Source organism: Tenrec ecaudatus, chromosome 13 (assembly GCF_050624435.1).
Source record: "Tenrec ecaudatus isolate mTenEca1 chromosome 13, mTenEca1.hap1, whole genome shotgun sequence".
In the NCBI taxonomy this organism is placed as follows: Eukaryota; Metazoa; Chordata; class Mammalia; order Afrosoricida; family Tenrecidae; genus Tenrec; species Tenrec ecaudatus.
In genome coordinates, this window is record NC_134542.1 from 61,890,571 (window position 1) to 61,913,817 (window position 23,247).

The following is a 23,247-nucleotide window of genomic DNA, read 5'->3' on the forward strand; positions in this document are numbered from 1 at the left end:
GGAGGGACGCCCAAAGGTAACACAATAAATGCACCAGGCAGATTCCCTGGAGATCGCCCTTGTTTAACTTGCCTAACTTCAAGCCTTTAAGACCCAAGACGCTATATCTTGTAATAGTCGAGCACCATCAACTTTCTTCACCAAATTACCTTAAGCACCCATTTTGTCTTCAGCAATTGTGTCAGATAGGTGAGCATCCCAGAACGCCAAGTTATTAGAACAAAGTGTTCTTGCATTGAGGGAGGACTTGAGTAGAAGCCCAATGTCCGTCTGCTATCTTAATACTTAACCTATCAGTATGTGTACCTAGATCTATAGCTCTATCATTATACGTTAATGTATTTACATATATATGTATATGGCCATGTTTACACCTCTGTAAATGTCTTTTGCCTCTTAGTTCTAGGAATAGCCTCTTGTAAGACTCCACTTCCTGCCTGCAAGGGATATGACTTTGATCCTTATCAGCCAAACAGTGACACAATGGCCGAACCAGAAACCAATCTTAATACCTACTCAGCAAGGATCATTTACAAACAACGAAACAGAGATTTTATCATAAAAACTTAGAATCTTCTTTATGTCGGTATAACTCGTAGCACAGATATTGAGTACACTCAAGGACATGGTAAGAAGCCCTGCTGATGCAGTGGCTAAGTGTTTGACTCTGAAGCCAAAGGTAAGGGGATCAAGTCCACCAACTGCTCCATAAAAGAAATAGGTGGCAGACTACTACCATAAATATTACAGCCTCAGAGACAGTTCTCTCTGTCGAAATCAACTCAAGGGCATCCAACAACAACAAAGACCTGATGCCAAAAGCAGGACCTTCTTTTCAAACCAATGCTATGGATAGAACCTAGATTTCACAGACTAAGATGCAGAAAGCTTGAGTGTATGCCCTCAACATGCTGAACACTGCCTGAGACAGAGACCCACACACTGAATATCCATGTAGTCAGGCATGATTAGATCTGCACAGTGGGCCATAAGCACTAGTCATATCTCCGTGGTGGCACTTAAGGGTTGGTTTGCAACTCTCTGGCATTTCTTTTGCCGTGACATACGGAAGCTTAAGAAAGAGATGCGGGAGCTACAGCAAACAGGCCAGGACCCTGTCAGCAATGAAGGCAGCTCTCCGGCAAAGTTAACAAACTCATGTTGGGTGCTAGCAAGAATCTGAAATAAACCTTTATGATGTTAATTCACTGGGATTCGCAGGTTATGATTTTACTACATCAGAGTTCATGCTCTTGACAGATACAGCCCATTATTACAGATTCTAATCTTCACAGAATAGGGGAGGGTGTTTTAAAATTGATTGAGGCTTTGATATGAGGAATCATGCCAATTAAATGTCAGTTTTTATAAAAGTTCAGTTCATCTTATGTGAAAATACTGAAGACACGGAGAACATCGATAACTAGTTCGAAAGCTTTCAATGCCGGCATTTTATTTAAGACGATGTGAACTTCTATCACTGAAACTACAGACAGGTTAAAACGTTGGCCTCATCCCCAACACACACGCACTGCAGCAAATCATTTTGAAGACGCAATAGAAGCTTTAAACGTAGGTTATGTAAAATGAAACCTGTTATGTCCAGATTTGATTTAAGCCCAGCAGCTCAAAGAAGATTTAGGACACAATTTGTCTGATGGAACTGCTTGAGACTCAGATCTATTCCACTTTGGAAAATAGATTCCTGTATCAAAGAGACTCTTTTGTTTTCAGTCATGAATGTATAATCCATATTCAAACATTCGCCATCACATTCTTGGTCTTCGGGGAGGTGTTGATACTGGACATCTCCCGGCTGCCCGTTTATTCATTGCTTTGAATGACCCAGCTTTCTCCATAATAACCTTCAAATAGTGGTGCACACAGACATAGTGACAGTTCCCAGATTGTTCCAGGCTTTTCCTCTGTGTACCCAGAGCAACCTCTTATGATTATAGTTTTTAATTATTTAACTTTGTGTTGGGAAGGTGGAAGGGGAGAGGGTCGAGAGGAAATGTGGTCAGAAAACTCTAAGCTCAACATTGTCATTGTACCGAAACATTAAATTGGGTTCTGAGTTTCCTAGTGGTAAACGCAAGAGGGGAAACCTGACACATTTTATGGATGTGTGTTTCCATTTTGTATTCATGTTCACAGCAGAGGCTACCAGTTGACCCTTTGGCTTATTTTATTTTAATGGTCTGATTTTGATTAGAAGAGTTCGCTTAAAATGTTGGCCCCGAAACGAAATTAATTTAATTTTCACACTGTAACTCCTAATTAAATGCTGCTGAGGGGAAACTGTATCTGAGAAGTCAAGAAACAAGGTTAGCAGGATAGGAAACCAGTCTTACGTATGCTATGTAAGAATTCTTTCCTGGAGGCCCTTTCCCCTGAAGTCCAGCAGTCACTGACACTGGAGGGGGTGCTGTCTAACAGGTCCCAGCTAGGAAGAGATGTGAGATCCAGAAACGTGTGCCAATCACAGTAGAACTAGGGGCAATCACGGTAGACGTAGGGGAAAGAATTCAGTCTGAGGTCCAGGAAGACGATTCCCATGCATGAGCAATTAGATCCCAAAGTCTATGGAACACGATGGGAACACTAACTTGTCCTGTTGCATGCGATCTGTTCCAGCATATTTTTTTCATAAAGAGATTTCTACAAGGAAGTAATAAGCTTCCTTGTGGTGTCCTTTGACTATCTTTGCCTTGTTAGATCTTCCAGCTTTTGTGGCCTTCACAGTTGTGTGGGCAAGTTATCCAACCACCTAAACCCAGGTTGGCAGCTGTTGTTAGGTGACGTTGAGCCATCCCACAGCTCATGGGCACTCCAAGCACAACAGGAATGGATCGCTGGGATCCAGAGGGTTTCCTTGGCTAATTTTCAGAAGCAGATCACTAGTCTTTTCTTCCTGGTCCATTTCAGTCAGGAAGCTCCCTCCACCGACAGACAGATGGTGGCTGTGTATGAGGTACATTGGCCATGAATCAAACCCAGCTTTCCCACACGGCAGGTGAGAATTCTTCACCGGAACCACCGCTGTCCTTCTGTCTGGATGGCACCCCTCTTGACTCAATGTAGGTTCATCTCAGAAGAACCATCTAGCTCCAGATTTCTCTGTAGGATCAGCTGTGACTTCTGTTGTCACCTCATCATCTTAGTGTTCCCTTCTGCCCTCTTGTCTCGCTCCCTAGCAGTGAGCTCTTTGGGTTTCAGAGTCTCTTCCCAGGAATCTGTCCTAAGCCCAAGGTTAGCACATCCAGCTGCATACCTGCATTTCCCGTGGGCCCCTCAGAGAAGGGCCGCCCAAAGGCGACACAATAAAAGCACCAGGCAGAATCCCTGGAGATCGCCCTGCTTCTTGGAAGGGCTGAGCAAAGACTTAGTCACCGGAGGGACACAGAGTTCAAGAAGATTCCACAAGGCTTGCTCTCTAAACCCTGAATGCTAGAGCTATGCTGCTGATTAGCTTCTCACTGTCAACCACAGGCTCTATGGAGTGAAAAGTGATCATTGGGGTCTACCCAATTTCAAAGGCTCTGTGACTGATTTCCTCAACTCCAGAGGCTGTGTGTGGACAGATCAGAGCTAAGGGTTTTCTGTGGGAATGGCAAGCTGAAATATCAGCAGTAACAGAATTTCCCATCTAGAAGGGAGCAGCAGCCGCCACCACCAATATATTCTATATATTAGCTAGGCACTATCCCTAAAGCGGGCATGTAACCTTGGGCAGGGCAGCCACCTTTGTTGTTGATGTTTGGGCCGTTGAGTCCGTTCTGACTCATGGCGACCCTATGCACAAAAGAAGACCACAGGAGGAAACGCTGCACACGTCCTGAACCATCCTCACAATGGTTCCTACGCTTGAGCACGCTGTGGGAACCACTGTGTCAGTCCATCTTTGTGAAGGCCTTTCCCTTTTCTGTTGTTGACTATGTTATGTCCATCTCCAAGGACAGAGTGACCAAAATAAATGAGACAAAGTCTCACCGTCCTTGCCTCTAAGGAGCATTCTTGCCGTACTTCTTCCCAACCAGCTCTGTTTGTTTGGTTGGGTTTGGGCAGCCGGTGCTACTGTCAACATTCTTCACTAGTACCATCATTCAAAGGCATAGATTTTTCTTTGGTTTTCTTATTCAATGTCCATTGACACAATTGAAAAGACCCTGGCTTCGGTCAGGTGCACCTTCGTCCTCAAAGTAACATCCTGCTTTTTAACACGTTAAGAGGCCTTGTGCATCAGAGTTCACCAGGGAAACACATAATTTGATCCCTTGACTGCTGTTCCCATGAGAATGGATCATGGATTCAAGAAAGGCAAAATCCTTAACAATTTAAATCTTTTCTCCATTTATCATGATGTCACTTATCAGTCCAGTTGTGAGGATTTTAGTGCTCTTTACACCAAAGACTACTCCTATGGGTTCGAATTCACACTGAAGGCTACAGTCCTCGATCTTCATCAGCAAGTGCTTCAAGTCCTCCTCACATTCAACAAGTAAAGTCGTATAATTTGCATATCACAAGTTGTTAATAAACCTTCCTCCAAGCTTATGCCACGTTCTTCTTCATGCAATCCAGCTTCTCTGGTGATTTGCTCAGCGTACAGATTGAATCAGTATGGTGAGAGGTTAACAACCTGATGCACACCTCTCCTCATCGTAAGACGTTCAGCAGTCCCTTGTTCTATTCACACAGCTGCTTCTTGATCCATGGATGAGTTCCACAAGATCCAGGAAGAAGAGCACAGCGAAGCATTCTTTTCAAGGTTCCCCAGAGTTCGCTATGATCCACAAAGTCAACTACCTTGGCATAGTCAATAAAGCACATGTCAACATCGTTCTAGTATTCTCAGTGGTCAGCCAAGATCCATCGAACATCAGAAATTATTTTCCTTGTCTCACGTTCTCTTCCGAGTTAGACCTGAACTTCTGGCAGCTCTCTGCCAATGACCTGCTGCAACCGTTGTTGGATGAGCTTCAGCCAAATTGTACTCGGAAGTGCTTGCTGTTAATGATATTACTCTACACTTTGAGCATTCTGTTGGGTCACTTTTACTTAGAATTGATACAAATAAAGATCTCTTCCAGTAAGTTGGCCAATTACCTGTCTTCTAAGTTTCCTGGCATAGCTGAGCGAGGGCTTCCAGGAATTCATTCCAGCTTGTTGAAACATTTCTGGTGGTATTCCATCAATTCCTGGAGGCTTGATTTTGGCTAACACTTTCAGTACAGCTTGGACTTCCTCCCCCTCAATACCCTTGGTTCTTGCGCATCTGCTACCTCCTGAAGTGGTGGGATGGTGACGCGTTCTCTTTGGTACAGTGACAGTACCTTCCTTCTTTTGATGCTTTCTGCAACATTCAATATTTTGCCCACAGAATGTTTCAATGTTACAACGAGAGTTGGAATATTTTGAGTTATTTTAGTTTAATATACACTGAACATGTTCTTCCCTTTCGGTTTGCTAACTAGGCCTTTGCACATTTCATTATAACATTTGGTTTGGGATTCTCGAGTTGTCCATTGAAATTTTCTGTTCAGCTCTTTTCATTCATCATTTCGTTCACTTGCCTTAGCTACTCTATGATGAAGAACAGGTTCCAGAGACTCTTCTGACACCCAGTTTGAGGTTTCCTTTATTTTATGTCCTTTTAATGACTTCTTGCTTTCTTTATGAGCAATGTTCTTTATGTCCTCCCACAGCTCATTAGGTGTCTGTCATTAGTGTTCAATACATAAAATCTGTTCTGGCAATGTCTTTGAAATTCAGGTTAAATAGACTCAAGCTCATATTTTGGCCCTTGTGGGCTTGTTTTAATTTTCTTTAGCATCAACCTGAACTTACATATGAGCAATTGATGGTCTGTTCCATGTTCAGCCACTGGCCTGGTTTTAGCTGCTGCTATTGAGCTTCCCTTCGTCTCTTCCCACACATGTAATCGATCTGATTGATGTGTATTCCACCTATAGAAGTCCCATGTGTATAGTTGCCTTTTGTGTTGTTGGGAAAAGGTATTTTCTATGAACAAGTCATCCATCTTTCAAAATTCTATTATGCTATCTGCAGTTTCATTTTTATCACCAAACCATGCTACTACTGTTCCTCTTTGTTTCCAATTTCTGCATTCCAATCGCCAATAATTATCAATGTATTTAGATTGCATGTTTGATTACAGCTGGTTTCTCCTCCTCCTCCTCCTCCTCCTCCTCCTCCTCCTCCTCCTCCTCCTCCTCCTCCTCCTCCTCCTCCTCCTCCTCCTTCTTCTTCTTCTTCTTCTTCTTCTTCTTCTTCTTCTTCTTCTTCTTCTTCTTCTTCTTCTCATTTTGAGATGCACACCATCAGCCAAGGGATATCCTGAAGACAGTACGCTCATGGGCTTTACTGCATTCACATCACCCTGAGAAAGCAGCTCCTCCTCAGTCACATTTCAAGTGCCTTCTGACCCAAGGGTCCCATCCTCTGACACTATCTCTAACACTGCCCTGCTTCTAGTTATTAGGCCAAATGGTATCTGATGATGTTTCCATGCTACACATCAGGTTTCCAGGGGCTACTTACTTCCTCCTAAGTCAACAGCCGATTCCATATTCATAGTCTATTTTTAATCTAGAAGCTCTGATGGAAACTGTTCACTTTGAGTGACCCTGCTGGCATTTGAAATACCAGTGGCATAGCTTCCAGCACAACAACAACACACAGGCCACCACAGTGTGGCAAACCGACAGACGAATGCTGGTAACTGACAAGTGGTGGCAGCTATCGTTGGCCAAGGGTAATTGCTGGAGGACTTTGTGCTTTGAAAGTTAAAGTTCTTTGTCAACTTAGCTAGATCATGATGCTCAATGGTTTGGCAGTAAAAATGTAGTCACTCTCCATAATGAGAGATAATATAATATATATATTCCAATTTTCATGATAAGATCTGCTATGAGCAGCCAATGAATCCATTGAAAAAGAGTTTCCTCAGAGGTGTGGTCTGCTTCCATATTTGTGGACACTCTGGAATTTTGCTTGCTTCTTCGTTGGATCTGGATCCTGTTTCTGGCTTGTCACCTGACCTCTGGTTCTTTAGACTGCCTATCCCGCACCGGGGGTCATCTGAAATGGTATCTACTGCAAGTTGACACATATTTTCAAAGGCTGGAAAGTTCTAAGTTGGTGGGTAGGATGTCAGGATGGAAGCTTTTCCTGACTCATGTAGCTAAGGGGCCGATGAACTCGATTTCCCCCTGTCGCCAGAAGCCTGCTCTCTGATCTGCTGATCTTGAGTTCCAGCCTACAAATGTGTGTGAACCATTTCCTTGAGATAAGTTTCTCGGTATATGCACACCAAAAGCGACACCCTTCTGAGTACCTTTCCTACCCAAAAACCTTCTTGCTAAAATTAGTTACAGACATATTAAGGAAAATGATCAATTAAGGGAAGAAGGCAATCATCATCCAAGCTATGATGTGGATACATACAAAGCAAAGGAATAAATATTAAATAAATGCAAAGACTCGTTCTGTTTTAGAGAAGTCCATGATTCCAGATGAGCAAAGCCGAAAGTAATCGTGGTGGAAGGAGTAGCTTGGGCTTGCATGGCTTGGTAGTAATCAACCAGTCTGAGCTCCTACCTACTACAACCTTTCCTCTTTGAAGTGGAGCTCTGGATTGGTTGCCTTTGGGGCCAAGCTCAACCTTGGAAGTTTCTGTGTACGAGCAAAGGTGCCCAGCAAGAGTGCCAACTTTGAGAATCCTACCAGGCGCAGACATCCTCTCTCAAGGAGGTTCACATGGATTCAATCCACCAAGGTTCTCAGCATGAAGAGCATCAACCTAAATGACATCTGCAGGTCACTTCATATGCGATCCTTCATTTAAGTGAATGTACACACTTAGTCTATTATCGATATATGCAGAATGCCGAAATGAAGAACAACACAATGGTATACAAGCCTTCCAGTTTGTGGTCAGCCACCCCCTCCCCCTACTCATATATGAAAGTTCTATTTCTGAAAAGGATTTTAGCTTGGCGTTATACAGCTTTGGATTCAAACACTGGTTTCACTACTTACCCACCGAGTGGCCTCAGTAATTTATTCTTGATTTGTTTATTCATCTATAAAATGGGAATAATCACACTAACCTCATGAAATTTTGTTAGGTTTTTAAAATGAGGTGGTATGTATACACCATCGATCTCATTCCCTGGCACATAACAAACATTCACTAAACATAATAGCCCTTTACTTCCCCTTCCCCATCCCAGGGACTATATTGGGAAATAACAACACAAAGGACCCAAGTTCAGGGACTGAATTATGGTCTGAGAAAGGCCTACTTAAAAAGATCTCAAGCTTCATCGCTCAAATTAATTCCAAATTTTTTCAAGCTATTAAGACGCAATGCACAATTTGATTCAGATATGTAACACGAGGCTGTGTAATTAAACATATATATCCTGAAATTAATTTTACATTCACTTTTATAATACAGTACACTTATATAGAATAACACATGGCTCTTGATTAAACAGCAGACTGCCATTCAATCAAACAACTCCAGATAGATCATAAAACGTTAAGATGCAGCATCAGCATCAGCACCAAAATATGGTTATGGGATGTTAATATTCACTCCCATACTCTTACCTAGGTAGCATAAAACTAGATGTCTCAGGGAGAAAACGTTTTCTAAAATGTTCAGCATTAACTATCTCACATTTCTATGGCTGTATCATTTAGATTTATTGTAAATGAGACTAGAGAAATTTGGAAATTTGTCTTCAATGAAAAATTAACGAGGGCCAATATAATTTTGGTTTAAAATTTTCAATTATGGAGATAAAAGATTTTATAAGGCATATTGGGTTGTTTTTCCTGTATGTTGTAGTTTATTTTCAGAATAAAATTCTACTGATTTGTGGATATATTTTGGTATAAACATTTTCTAAATCTCAATTCTAATTAATCCAAACTTGCAGTGTGGCTGAAGTAAGGGCAAAGGATAAATGGGATTCACAGTTGATTCTTTAAAATCTTGCTTCATTCTTTAATGTGATTTTCTTCTCTTCTACAAACCTTTATCTGAGCAGTGAAAAAAAAGACTGAATCAAAATGGCCGTTTGGATTTCATTTTCCTCATTTCTTATGATGGAAGTTTTTATGTTGGGAAAATCCTACTGTGGGGCATGGGTATGCAACTGCTAGAATCAGCAGAGTAAAAGTTAAAACAGGCTGTAGGAAAACTGGGGTTTGAGGTAGGCCTCGGTTTCAGTTTCAAGTCTCTGGTCACTGATGCATCACATCACCTGATTCACCTAACCAATCGGACACATCGCCTGACATCTCCTGATCCAACCTAACCAATGGGACACATCACCTGATGATGCCTTAGCCAATAGAGTTCGAGTGACAGCCCACCAGTGACCGACCAATCAGGAAAGCACGTGCAAACCAACTCACCAATCACTGTTGGACAATGCTGGTGCCAGAAGTTTTCTCCAATAAGTTTAAAGAACAGCAACCCTGGACTGTCCCTTGTCCCGCCCCTGCCCCTGGCCCTGTAAAAGCCCGGAGACCAAAGCGCTCCGGACTGATTCCGTTTTGGATGCTGTGTTCCCATTGCGCTGGGCAGCAGAGGGAGGAGGCCCTAGCTCGAGCTAACAAATAAACTCCTTTTGCCACTTTTGCATCTCAACTGATCATGATTATTCCATGCACCCAAGGTAAGCTTGTCTTCCTTCCCGAATCTAACACTACACTCTACTGAGACACAACTGCTATTCCTTAACAGACTCAATGTTCCTTAATCTGATGTCACTTGCTCTCAAATTTGCCAATCCCAAATACAAACCCACCCCAAACTCACTGCCATCAAGTTCATTCTGACTCATGGCAACCCGAAAGGCCAGGGTCGAACTGCCCCTGTGGGTTTCTGAGACTGTAACTCTTTACGGGGCTAGAAAGTCCCATTTCATCTTTCTCCCCAGGACTGTCTGGTTTTTTGGGACTGCGAACCTTAAAGTTAGCAGCACGATGCATGACAACTTTGTCACCAGGGCTCTGAAACCCAAATAAGACCTCCTTAAAATGCCACAGAGGGGCAGGCCCTGCTGCTATGCTTAGAGATTTAGCTGTTAATTGAAATACCAGTGATTGGAACCCACTAGTGGCCCCAACCTACTTCCGTGAAGATGACAGACTTGGAAACCCTAGAGGGGAGTTCCATGTCTAGAGGGGAGACAGAATTGGCTCCATGGCAATGGGTGTGGTGTTTTGGTCTAGTCTAGCTGCCGCGGTACAACAGAGCGGTTCCCATCATTGTGGCCACCATGTGAATCCCTCTCGTCAAATGCCTCCCTCTTTTCCGCTGCCGCTCCATTTTGCCAATCATGATATCCTTCTCCAGGGACTGGTCTCTCCTGATGACATGTTCAAAGTATGTGAGCCGAAGTCTTGCCATCCTTGCTGACTGTACATCTTCCAAGAGAGCCGCGTTTGTTCTTTTGGAAGTGCATGGTCCTGTCTATATTCTTCACCAACACCATAGTTCAAATGCACGGATTTTCTTCATCTCCCTTATTCATTGTCCAACTTGTACATACACAGGAGGCAATTGGACTATACCAGGAGTCTTGAATTTCTGCCCATGTTAGAATCCCTGGTTAGTGTTTGGATGCTAGCTGAAAAGTTGGCAGTCAGAATTCACCCCCAGGTCCATTAGAAGAAAGGCCAACTGAAGTATTTCCAAAAGATTTCAGGCGGTGGACACACAATGTTGCACAGTGCTATCCTGAAACACACAAGTCAGAGCTGACACAGCAGCGACTCCTTTGGTCTTTTGGCGTGTGAACAAAGAGGGATGGCTGTCTTTCATAGAGCACTGTCTTTCAAGGATGCTTGTTGATTGTCCCATTTCACAGAGATAACAGATCCCTTCTGAGCAAAGGTAGGACAGTTTTGCCTGTAGTCCATTATGGATTATTTGAGCTCTCTAAGCATGGGGCTCTTCATCTATCGTGTGTTTTACTTGCTATTTCTGTACCATCCACCTGGACCACCCGGGTAGGACTTGGGGGAGAGGAACTAGAGCAACCTGAGAGAACATAAAACCCTCCGTGCTTTCAATGCTGCGTGCGATAAGGTCCTTTTCTTCTCTGACCCGGGAAGACCATGGTTTCTGCCAGCTCCTGTAAAACAGTTGTTGGCTTGTAGGTAATGTAACATATGATACCCTTCACACTTCTTGCGGTTTCATTTAAAAAGGCATACCAAGTGGAAGAATATTTCTAGATCAGTACATTTTCACAAAACAAGCACACGAAGAAAGAGAATATAGCCAGTAACCCAGAATTCCCCTGGTGTTTTGTTTTGTTTTGTTGCTGATTACAACTGCCATACACATGGAAACCCATTTCTGGATTCGTTTGACTTTCTTGAACTTTATACTGATAGAATCATGCAGTATTCTACGTGACTTATTTTATGTGATGTGTTAGCTCAATATGATTTGTGATATCCATGTCATTTCATGTACTTCATTTCACTGCATAGAATATTTCCTGGCATGCATACATGCTATTTTTATGTGAAGTCTAACTTAAATTCCCTTGTGTGGGCCGAACTTCCTCAATCTCTTCTTAGTAATTTTCCTTTGTATTTTAGTTATTAAAATATGTTTCTGACTTTCTGCACTGAAGGATTCACTCCTTAAAGACTCAAGTCTCAGGAAAACTTGAATAGTAAATCTTTCATGTAATCATTTAATATTTTACAAACATTTGTAGAGAGACTATTCTGCCCTGCACTCTTAGCAGCACCCCTGTGAGGCGCTCACCCCTGTGAGACGCTCACTGTGCTCACTCACCTAGTGAGCACTTGAAAATATTTAGTGAATGATTGAAGGTAGCCAAGGGGGAAAGGCCACCAGAAAATGCTGGGGAAATTTACCAACTAGAGGTTGGATCTTGTTGATTACATGAGGAATGCGACTAGTTTAAACAGAGATGCAAAACCTGCCTATTACAATCTTCACAAGACCGTGTTGTAAGCTTCCTTAGGGTGTAACAAAAATAAACTTGCTATTTCCACATCACGAATCCCGTGTTCTCCTGGGCACATCTTTCCGTCTCTTTAAAACCCACAAGGAGCCCTGGTGGCATAGTGGATACACGTGAGGCTTTGATCTGCAAGGTCTGCCCTTTGACACCACCAACAGCTTCATGGGAGAAAAACAGGGCTTTCTGCTCTCGTAAAAAGTTAAAGTCTCTGGTACTCACAGGGCAGAGTGGCCCGACAGGGTCACTATGAATTGACATCGATTCAATGACAGTGCATTTAGAAGCCATTAAGGACTCAAGCCAGAAATCTGACCATCATCTTCCCTACGTCACTCCTCAGACCCACTGCATTAATAAGCCCTATCGAATCCCCCCAGCACATCAGAAAAGTGGGCTGTGTCCACATCCATGACTATCAGGCGAGTCCTCATAATGCCTCCCTGTCTACTCTCCCCGTTGCCTTTATTTTCCACGTGGCCGCCGTCGTTCTCTTTGGAACAGAAGTCATGTTGAAAGCTGACATGCCGTTGCTCCTGGAGCAATTCTAAACTCCTCAGTCCGCCCTCTGAAGCCCGATTTGGGCATTCCCTCCAGCTGGTTCGCCCTGCTGCGCCCCAGCCGCCTTGCCCAGCTTGTCCAGTGCTTCTCCACCTTCCTCACGCCGCCACCCTTTCATGCAGCTCCTCATGTGTGCTGACCCCAACCACACAATCATTTTCGTTGCTACTTCGTCACTGTCATCTTGCTACCGTTATGAATCGGCATGTGAATATCTGATACGCAGGATGTATTTTCATTGTTACAAATGGAACAGAATGAAAGCATAGTGACTCATCACAAAAACAATATGCCGCGATATATTGTGAAATGTTTATTTCTAACGACAAATCAATGACATTTTGTTTGGAAGCATGGTGTCGCGCGGGTAACAGTGTTCACGCCAGGGACTCGTAGTTGGGTGTATCTGCACGTTGGCGGAACCGCCTGGAGACAGATAGAGGAGCGGGGTCTCGGTTCCTAAGACCATCAGAAATATGTGGCTCCGAAAGTCTTAGGTGACTCTTGTGAAAGGGTCGTTCAGCCCCAAAGGGGTCGTGACCCACAGGTTAAGAACCGCTGAGGCTTAGGGGCCCTACATGTTCTCCTCCTTTGGTCTGGAATGGTCTATTTATCGTCAGATCTCAGTGTCAAGGCTGCCTCCCCAGGAAAGGCCCCACTTGCCATCCCAGGGACACATCCAACCATTTGCTTACTCATCTCTTCTTTTGCATGTTACTTTCCTTTACATTGTTCTTCATTCCTTTGTGTACTCTCCTCTTCCTCCTTAGTTAGAATGCAAGCTCCGAGAGCGCAGGGATGAGTCCCTCTTGTTCCCAAGAAAGAAGAAGGGGTGTGCAACGGGGGAGAAGCTTGACATTGATTGTCACGCCATTATTTCTTAATGGGGGTTGCAGGTACACTGATAGCCATTTCACTTCATATTTGTATACACAGAGACATACCACACACACACACACACACACACACACACGAGCAAGTCCAAAAGTACCGCTCCAGAATCATAGACATCTTTATTAAATACAAATAGCAAATTGTGAAGGGAGTCCTTGTTACCTGCCACGTCTCCACTCAGGACGCTGTGTTTCCAATGTTGGGTTCCAATCGCTCACCATCCCTGAAGAACTCTGCACTCTTCCGTTTCTACCTAATCTCAAAGGCATTTCCCCCACTGCACAAAATAGACGCTCTTTTTGTTTTTAAGGTCCCCTATCATGACTAAGAAGAATGTATTTCTCAGAGAACTTGCCTGCAGCCATCCACTGATCACAGAGATGTTTGGAACACACCTGCGCATCTATGAGCTGGAAGCCTAGTTGCCATACATTTTGATTTACCCTGGTATACATTCATTGCATAAGAGGACTTCAGAAAATTTGTGGAAAACATGGATTTAAAAAATGATGAATTTTCTCATGAACTCTTTGAAGTGCCCTGCATGCGTATACTTTAAAAAAAGTCTTTTACAATCCAAAAAGTACATCAAATAAAGTTACATCCTCTACTTATAACCCACACTTGCAGTCTAAATTGTAGTTCTCTGTTGCCTGCGGGTCCATTCCAGCTCCTAGTGTCCCCAGGTCTGTTTTATCACCTGGAAAAACCTTGGGTCCAATTTATAATTTCACAGCCACAGTGGTGTGAGGCCAGTTGCTTGTGCTCAAAGGGACGAGATTAAACATTCCCGCTGGTGAGCTAGGGGCACCTGATGAAACCAGTGATCCATGAAATCAAGTTCCTCTACTTCTATGGTTTCCTTTGCCTTTTCCGGATGCTGCAGGTTTGCAGTGATAAAGCAGTGAGTCAGAAATCCAAATCCGAACTTAAAGCTCCTTTAGACCCGACTACCGTGTATGAGAAAATGAGAATCCACACACTTCGAGGTATTTTTGTAACCACCATGCTAATTTCTCCACCTGTAGCTGCCGCCGTAAGAGAAATTGCACAGCATGCTTACGAAAATGGCCGTGTGGGGAAGCGGTTGGCAAACAAACAAAGAAAGCTTGAGTTGCTGTCGCAAAAACAGGGTAGCTCATTTTCATAAGGACCTTAATTGTCATTGGTCAAATCAATCACTAGGCTGAATTTACAGCTATTATTCATAGCATGTCTGGTACCATTATGACCTTTCAGATCATATTATCTTAGTTGATGTTGGGTGAATCACATTTGCATTGATTTCTAAAAGGCACTGTGTGTGAGGGAGTGTGCATGGGCGGTGCTTGTCAATGGGGTTGGTGCCGTAAACATGCTTAAAGAGTGAAGAACGTCCCAGAGTGGGTCAGATGATAAAGGCAAATCTTATTTTTAAATAATTGGTTTTATGTTAGCCATAAATCTGAATTGTATCTGAGAAGTGATCTTTTATATCCAATAGGTAGATGGGTAGAATTCAGGAAAGGATAATATCTAATCTCTCAAGATCAATACCTGACAGCAGTGACTCATCCGTATTGTTTCCAATATAGAAATCCTGAGAAATACCAGTATGATCCTGGCATATGCTCTCCTCAACTCACAATACATATTCAAAAAGCATTGAATGCTGTCATAATAGTCTTTGACATTGTAGAAAATAACAAATTAGTGCTCATTATTACATGACTTATCTGTACAGGAGTCACTTTGACTTGAAAAAGACTTGAAAGTCTTTGGCAAAAGGCTTTCTCAAACCCACTGTTATCCAGTCAGTACTGACTCACAGTGATGCTTTAGGACAAGGTAGAACTGCCCCGTGCAGGTTTCTGAGACTGTAACTGTTTATGGAAGTAGGTAGCCACATTTGTCTCCTGCTGAAGCCAGGAGATTTCGAACTGCCGACCTGGTGGTTTCGAACTGCCGACCTGACCTTGCAGATCACAGCCCAATTGGAAACCGCTATGCACTTTAGTTGGTTTGGCTTGGTGATGGCATATATGACACAGTAGCATATATGAAGATCCCGGTGGTTTCTATATTGTCCCCTATGGGAAATCAAGAGACCCCAGATTAAGAACCCAGGTGTTGTGGCAAATATATTTGAGTTGGAATCCTGGCTTCCTTCTTATTAGCTAGAGGTCTTTCAATACAAGAAATTCTCCTCATTCTTGGGAGCTATAGTCCCTAACACGCTCCATAAAGGAGTGCTGGTATCATAAGGGGTTATACACTGGACTGCTAACCACACACGAGGTTAGCAGTTCAAAACCACCAGCCAATCTGTGAGGGAAAGATGAGGCTTTCCGGTAAAGGGTTACAATCAGGGGCAGCTCTACCCTGTCCTGTAGGGTTGCCTTGAGGCAGAAATGACTCCATGGCAGTGAGGAGTTATTATGTTTCAGTTTCTTTTCCATAAGCTCACTACAAATAATGAATTCTCTAGGATTTGGTCACTGGGACAGTGCATGGCTAGATTCCTGTGGGCCTATGGTCACAAGATTTTCAGCAAACAGTCAATTTATAATTTTGTTGTATGTATGCTACTCTTTAAAGATATCTTATTAATTATATATTGTTGATTCAATTATATTGAACTCAGGGCCAATAACTCATAACAGAATGAAGCCTATCTGAACATGTATATTTCTCCATAAGGCACATCACTGTCTTCTCATACTTAGGAGCACGAGAGCTTCAGCACTCTGCTTGGAAGCCATTTTAAACAGCCAACGTACTGGCAACAGGCACACAATGCAAAACAAAAGAAAGACGGCACTCAGTATACTGTGAAAAGGACTAAACACTGAAATAAAGCAGAAAGAACATCAGAGAACATTGCTGGGCCTCAGATAGGACACGGGCCTCAAGTGAGTCCCCGTGTGTGGTGCCCTGCACATGCCTGCAAATGGCTGCCAAATTGTTCCAGGGATTGCTTTGGGATCACAAACACATTTTAGCAAGTAGATGAATTTACAAACATGGACTCTGAGGATAATAGAGATCAACTGCAAACTGCTTAACTTCCATGCATCTGAAATGTCTCCCCTCTAACAGGAGGACAAGGAGGTGTCTTGTGAGGACTGAGCCAGATGAGCCACGTCGTAGAGAGCACTTCTCGCTATTATTAATGCTGCCGCAGCTAGATTTCACAGTCTCCTGCAGCCAAGCTCGGCCAGCCTTCCAGAGCCTGCGGGGTGAACGGCGACGGGTGATCACTTGCCCCAACATCTCTGTTCCTGTACAGCCAGGCACTGGCCAATCTCATCACCACTGTGTCTCTGTCAGCACCTGACCCTTCGCCACTTTTCTCCCTTGCGCAACTCTTTCCTATCACCTCTCCTGCTTCTGGATCAGAGACAGGTATTTTCAGGTGAATCAGTAGCTCAACTGGACGGTGACAGCTGCCCATGAGACCCTTCTACTCGCTCTGGTGTGTCTCCATCGGCTGCCCCTTGGTAAGTCTGCTGCTCTTGACCTCCTCCCATTGACTCCTTCATTGTAGGGGGACCCGTCATTTGCAGAAGCCCGGTGCGACAATTCATCAGAAACAAGATTCCTAACAACTGGTGCTGACCAATCAGAAGACACTGTGGCAGAGGGATCCCTGGGGCAGAGCCAACTTCGTAGACTACTAGGAGTTGATCCTCCATGTGCTGAGTCTGACGTGGGGGGCGAACAGAGAGGTCACAGGAAGAGAACAGAGCAACCAGGAGGCAAGACAACCAGCCTTTCAATGGAACATTCAGCGCTTTCTGGGAGATGGCTCTTTACATAGAAATATGTTAGCTTTTCCTAACATGTAACGTTGCGCCTACGTTGATCTGCCAGCCTTTTCTGTTTTCAAAACAAATTGCCCTTTCATCTTATCTTCTTTCTTCCCTTTCTCTGCCTGTCTGTGGTCTGCGCTTTCATCGCACTCATGTCAACCAAAGAAAGCACATTCCTTGGGGTAAACGTCATTTCTTGCTGCATAGAAACCAGGGAGGCCTGGCCTCAGGAGGAATCGCAGGGGTCTAGCATTGTGGTTCGGGCCATCTTTGGCTAAACAGTCCCTGGTTGTAAAATCCCGGAGGTCCTCGGCCCTCATGCAGCCAACAAAAGACACGATTTAGAAACTAAGAGCCTTTGCTCAGCTTTCACTCGGTGCAAAACACGATGGGGGAGGACAGTCCATCAATTTCAGAGACGGTCGGTGTTCACCCAGCAGTCTTGAGAGAAAGCACCCTGCCCGTGTCCCAGTTGAGCACACCGAGGCCCAGACACCTGCTTTGCCCGTGACCTCAGAGCTCCTTTGTGCCACAGTTAAAAAGAGAACATTCCACAGTTCCACATGCTCACAGATAAAGCTTTGGTTTAAAAAATATATATGTGACCTTTGCTTTGTGTAGGGGGCTACGTGACTTATCTATTCACCTTACTTTGCCTGTGTACACACAACCTCTGAGTCCCTATGGGAAGCCTTCTTGGAGACCCCAGTGCATTCAATGAGTCTGGAAGAGTAATAATGGAACCAGTGGGTAAGGCATTCGAACAATCCCCAAATGTGTTTTTAACACTGTTATTGTTGTTTTAACATTGAATACACTTAACCAGGAAATCCAAACTTCTTTCTGAAGCTTCCCAACTGCTGTGTTATACCCAGTTGCCACACAACATTTGCTCATACTGTGTTTTAGTTGGCAAGGGCTGGAGGAAGGGGTTTTGTAGCCAACTAGCCTCAGATAGGAAATCTCTCTAGTCCCCAGAGACCTGGCATAGCCCCAGAATCAATAATCACAGGAACAGATGCCAACACTCATCTCATCCCGAGCTGCAGCTAACCTTGAACCAGCCCCCATGTAGACCCTGAATCTGGGGAGGAAGAACCAGCTGAAAAAATAGAGCCCTACAAAGGTTATAGATGAGTCAAAATGTCATTCCCCCCCTGCCCCCCCCCACACGGATAAAAATGACCATTGTTTTACTCTCACTGTGTATTTTCTAGAATGTAGAATTCTAACACCACCATAGGGTAAATCCCACTTTCGTTGCACAATTCAGAGGCTGGGATATTAAAAGAGACATGATTTAAATGGCCTCTCTCTCCACTGAGTTCCACAGGACATAACAGCCATGTGTTCACTCTGCAAGCATTGAATGAGCACCACTGTTGACCAGCTCAGTGCTATGCCCCGAGATCCTCAGATAAATACAAATGGGTGCCAGGTTTGCCCACATGCTACATCAACCACGTCCGTCGTTACATATAGGGACATTGTCACAGGTCATATACGACTGGCTAATTCTGCCGTAGGGAAGAAATGGAAAATAGGGTGTGTGCCAAGAAAGGTTTGATCTCATTGGCCTTTTCGAAAGATCACCGTGGCAACAGATACATAGGCAGGATGCAAAAATATTTGTCGTGAGCTCTGATCCAGGGCGCTCAGACTCAGAGTGACCTTCTGCACAACGGAAGGAAGTGTTTGCCTGGTCCTGTGGTGCCATCTTCACGATTCTCTGTGTGCTCAAGCCTGCCTTCGTGGCCAGGGTGTGTTTTGAGTCCTTCCCAACCTTGGGGACACATTCACACCCTGCACCTGCTCTGAGCCTGCGACTGTACCGTTCGGTATGGATGTTTGTTTTTTATTAAAAAAAGCCCTTGGACCCTGCATTTCTCAGAGGTCTACAAGGTGTGGAGAGGCTCTTGGCGATCACTGATGTATGCTGGCACAAGGAGGGTCAGGCTGTGCTGGGCAAGCCTGTTCTTTACTCAAACGGGTCTGGCACAGGCTGCAGGATTCCCGGTGAGCCCTCTGTCTAACATCCCATCTGGGGAAAAGATGTGTTCTCTCACTTTTCTGACTGAGCCCCAGATTCCCCCCTCTAACTGAGGATGCATCGGGAGCGGAGGTGGTCCTCAAAGTGGGGGGAAGGTGGGGGAGAAATGGGGAGGAAAGAAGAGTGGAGGTGGGGAGCAGGATCAGAGAAGGAGAGGCAGGAGTGGGGAATTGATCTGGCGCCCTCTGTGTATTCCTCTCCCGGACCGCAAGTGGAAAATAGAAGTCAACATCCATGTTTAAATGTTAAAATGTCCTGCGTACTGAGAAAGTATAAGGTAATTTACACCAGGCATTAAAGTGTTTTGCGTGGGAATGCAGAAGGATGTCGACAACCCAAGAATTATGTCTTTCATTAAAAGGTTTGCAACTTGGTGTGCTGTGATCGGACTAGAGCAGTTTTTCTGTCTTGATGGTGCTGCTTTCTTTTCACCACGGCCTTGCAAACCAAGGAATGCGAATGCATCAGGACCATGCAAGCCTCTCAGCTTTAACTTATTGTCACCTTGAACTAATAACTTCCCTTTAGTATTTTACCTGCTTGCGCCAAGGTGAAAGGTGAATGGTTATATTACCATTGCCCCTCAACCCCATGTATCCTGAGGCAAGCTATAAAGTAAACTGGCATTTCTTCGATCATTATTCAAAGTTAGCATTCACCAGTTCAAAGCCCATTGGAGACTCTGCATCAAGAATGATAGACATTAAGGTTGGGATTAAAGGAAAACCAGTTACATGAAAGAAAGGTGTTTTTGCCACAAATCTTTTGTGTGCATGTCAAGAAGTATATTCATTGCCTAATTTAAAAAGAAACCAGGACAACTTCCAGAGATCTAGACCTGCATCTGGCCAATCTTTTCCATAAGGACATTTTCTGTTTGAAGTTTGAATGTGAAGTTAGAAGAAAAACATCTTTCCCCGACTAGCACGTGGACGTGGAACTTGTTTAGAAAAAAACAAAACAACAACCTAGGCAGAATTCGGAATTGTATATATTCATAAAGAGTAAAGCCTGAACATGATTCACCCGGAACATGTTTACACAAGGCCAGAGCAACCGAGCTCGTAAGCAAGGTTGGAAAAACAGGTTAGTGATAGGGAGAGACTAGATGAAATCTTGTCCCTTCCAACACAACAATTCTATAATTTTATTAATGATTGTCCAATGATACTCAGCATCTTGGTGGCCTGTTTGGGTCTACCATCATCAATACAAATCTAGGTGATGCCCAAAGTGAATCAAGGGGCCCCAGATGGGCCAGGTCCTGAATTAGATGCTCTGTGTGAATCATCCCAATTTAATCACCACGTTAATCAGTGAGCTAGATATTAGGAGCTTCTGCTAAGTATCATCTCCCTCAGCATGATTTCTCAAAGAGCTTAAACTATTTTTCGCCAAGGCAAATGAGATCTCAGATCTGATTCGATCAATACTGAGTTTCATTGGGCTGCTAACCGCAATATCAGCAGTTTGAAACCACCAGCCCCTCCATGGGAGAAAGATTAGGCTTTTACTCGTGTAAAGATTTAAGTCTTGGAAACCCACAGGGGCAATTCTCGCTTGTCTTAGAGTGTCGCTGTGAGTTAGACTGGGTGGCAGTGAGGATTTTGAGGATGAACATGTTCTAAGGAGCCCTGGTGGCGCTGTTGGGCTGCTAACCCTAAAGTCAGTAGGGAGTCCTAGTGGCATAGTTGGTTCCGGGGTGGGTTGCTAACCGCAAGGTCGGCAGTTTGAAGCCACCAGCTGCTCCACAGGAAAAAGATGAGGCTTTCTGCTCTTGTAAAGATTTATTAGTCCTGAAAACCCACCAGGGCAGTTCTACCCTGTCCTATCTGGCCACTACGAGAGGAAACAGACTCAATGGCTGTGGGCTTTTCAGCAGGCATGATTGTGTTCTATTTGGTATTTAGAAATCTATGAACTCATATGCATAACACAACAATAAACAACAATGTATGTATTGTTGCCGGGCCAGTTTGCTACCTAGAAAGAATATAATGTGCCAAATCAAGATGAGTTCACCTAGAATTTAGGCCTTAGATGAAGGTGCTGGAAACTTTCCTTGCCTGGAGGTTGAGTAATGCTAACACAACGTCTGACATCTGGGGCAGCTTTGATTAATATGAGTGGAACTCAACTTAGATACACCGGCCTTTGTCCCATGCCCCCACCAAAGGACCCTGATTTCCCTTGTTCCCAAATGTTCTGGGGGGTGGGGGAGAGAGGAGTGTCGAAACCTGAGTCTTTCCCATGTGCTGCTCTGATCAAGGCTTTATAAGTAAGAATGTTATCTGAAGTCTCCAAAACGTGCTCCCTGCCAACCATTTCCACTTTCTACTCCTAGTGGGATTCTGAGAAAGGGTTCTGGGGGTCAGGGCTGAGACTGTGAGGTCTGTCGATTTGGAGTCAAAGCTGCTGCTTCTAGAATTTGGGGAGGATGTCGAATGTTACAGTGGGTAAAAAAACGAGTGAGAAAATACCTCTGTCTTCTATTTCTGCACCCAGCCTGGCCATTTCATCACATCCATCTGGTTTTTCTCTTAGACAACAAGAACATCAAAAGTGCACTTGGCAAGATCATCCGCAAAATATGCTTTCATTGTCTCTGCAAGTTCCTTTCTGTCCAAGCAAGGCAAGAGAAGCTTTTATTGTGGTTAATGTTGCTTGTTTCATGGACAGGACTAACTTAACAATTTGTGCCTAAGCCTGAATAAGCCTAATGATTTTATAATGAAAGAGAAAACAAACATCATTTAAGCCCCTGGATTTGTGTCAGCCCCTGGATGAACCAGTTGTTCATCCAGCCCCATTACCACTTACTTTTCTGGCTGGTGAGGAAACTGAGGTTTAGAAAAATAGAATCACTTGCTCCTGATCATATAGTGCAGGAGTGGGGTTAGCATGTGAGCCAAGATATACACTCGGGTCATTTGAGAAGTGGTCCCCAGACATGTCTACCTTCTCTGAAACCTTCAGAAAAGCAACAGCGACAGAGAATGACTCAATCATCATTCTGCCTGATAGTCCTGATGATGGGGCCTGGGTTAGCCAGCCCTGAATAGGCCAGGCAGAGCCAGGGCCAGACAACCCCCTCGTGAATGGGAACACTGCACTGTTGTTGGTTGTGTGCTGAGGTTTGATAAGGACCCGCGTTGACACTGAGCGCCAACACAACTGCCCTAAGGAACTTATGTGGCTGCTGCCAAAGGAAGCTCTAGACCGAGGCCACTTTGCTTATCCAAATGAGAGAGCACAAGATGGCTGAGGAGCATTGTGCAGCCACGGGCTGTAAAAGCACTTGATGAATGATTTCTACTTTCACCATTGAACACTTCCTTAAAACTCTTTCATGGTCTATGGGACATACTAAGTACTACTCACATTTTCTACCTCTGGGGTTTCTTGGGAGGCTTTCTCCCTACAAATAGTGCTTGCTGGTTTTGTGGCATGGATCTGCAGAACTGTGTAAAGCAGAGGGAAGTGTGGTGACCCACGGTTGCGTGGAAGGGTTGTTGGAGGAGCCATTGTATAAAACGTTTGTCTCTTTGGGCTTCTGCACAGAGAGATAAGGCTCGGCAGTGCATTTGCTGCTTCCTGTGCATGGCATCAATGGCTGCGGTTCCTCCCTGACATCTGCTGTTGGAAACAGTTGTGTACTGTGGAGCTGCAACGCCAGGGCCAGGTGTGACCAATGTCCTTCGAGACACTCGCCTTAAGCAGTGGATGGTGCCCCGGCAAAGCAAGAGGAGAAGACTCTCCTCTCCTGTCAAGAACAAGTCAAGAGTGAGCAGACTGCCGAACAGACGACATCCCGCTCTGAGAGGCTGAAGTCATTTACTTGTCACAGGGACCGGAAACGGCGCAGAAGGTGCAGTCCTACGAAGAAGCTGATTTGGGCAACAAT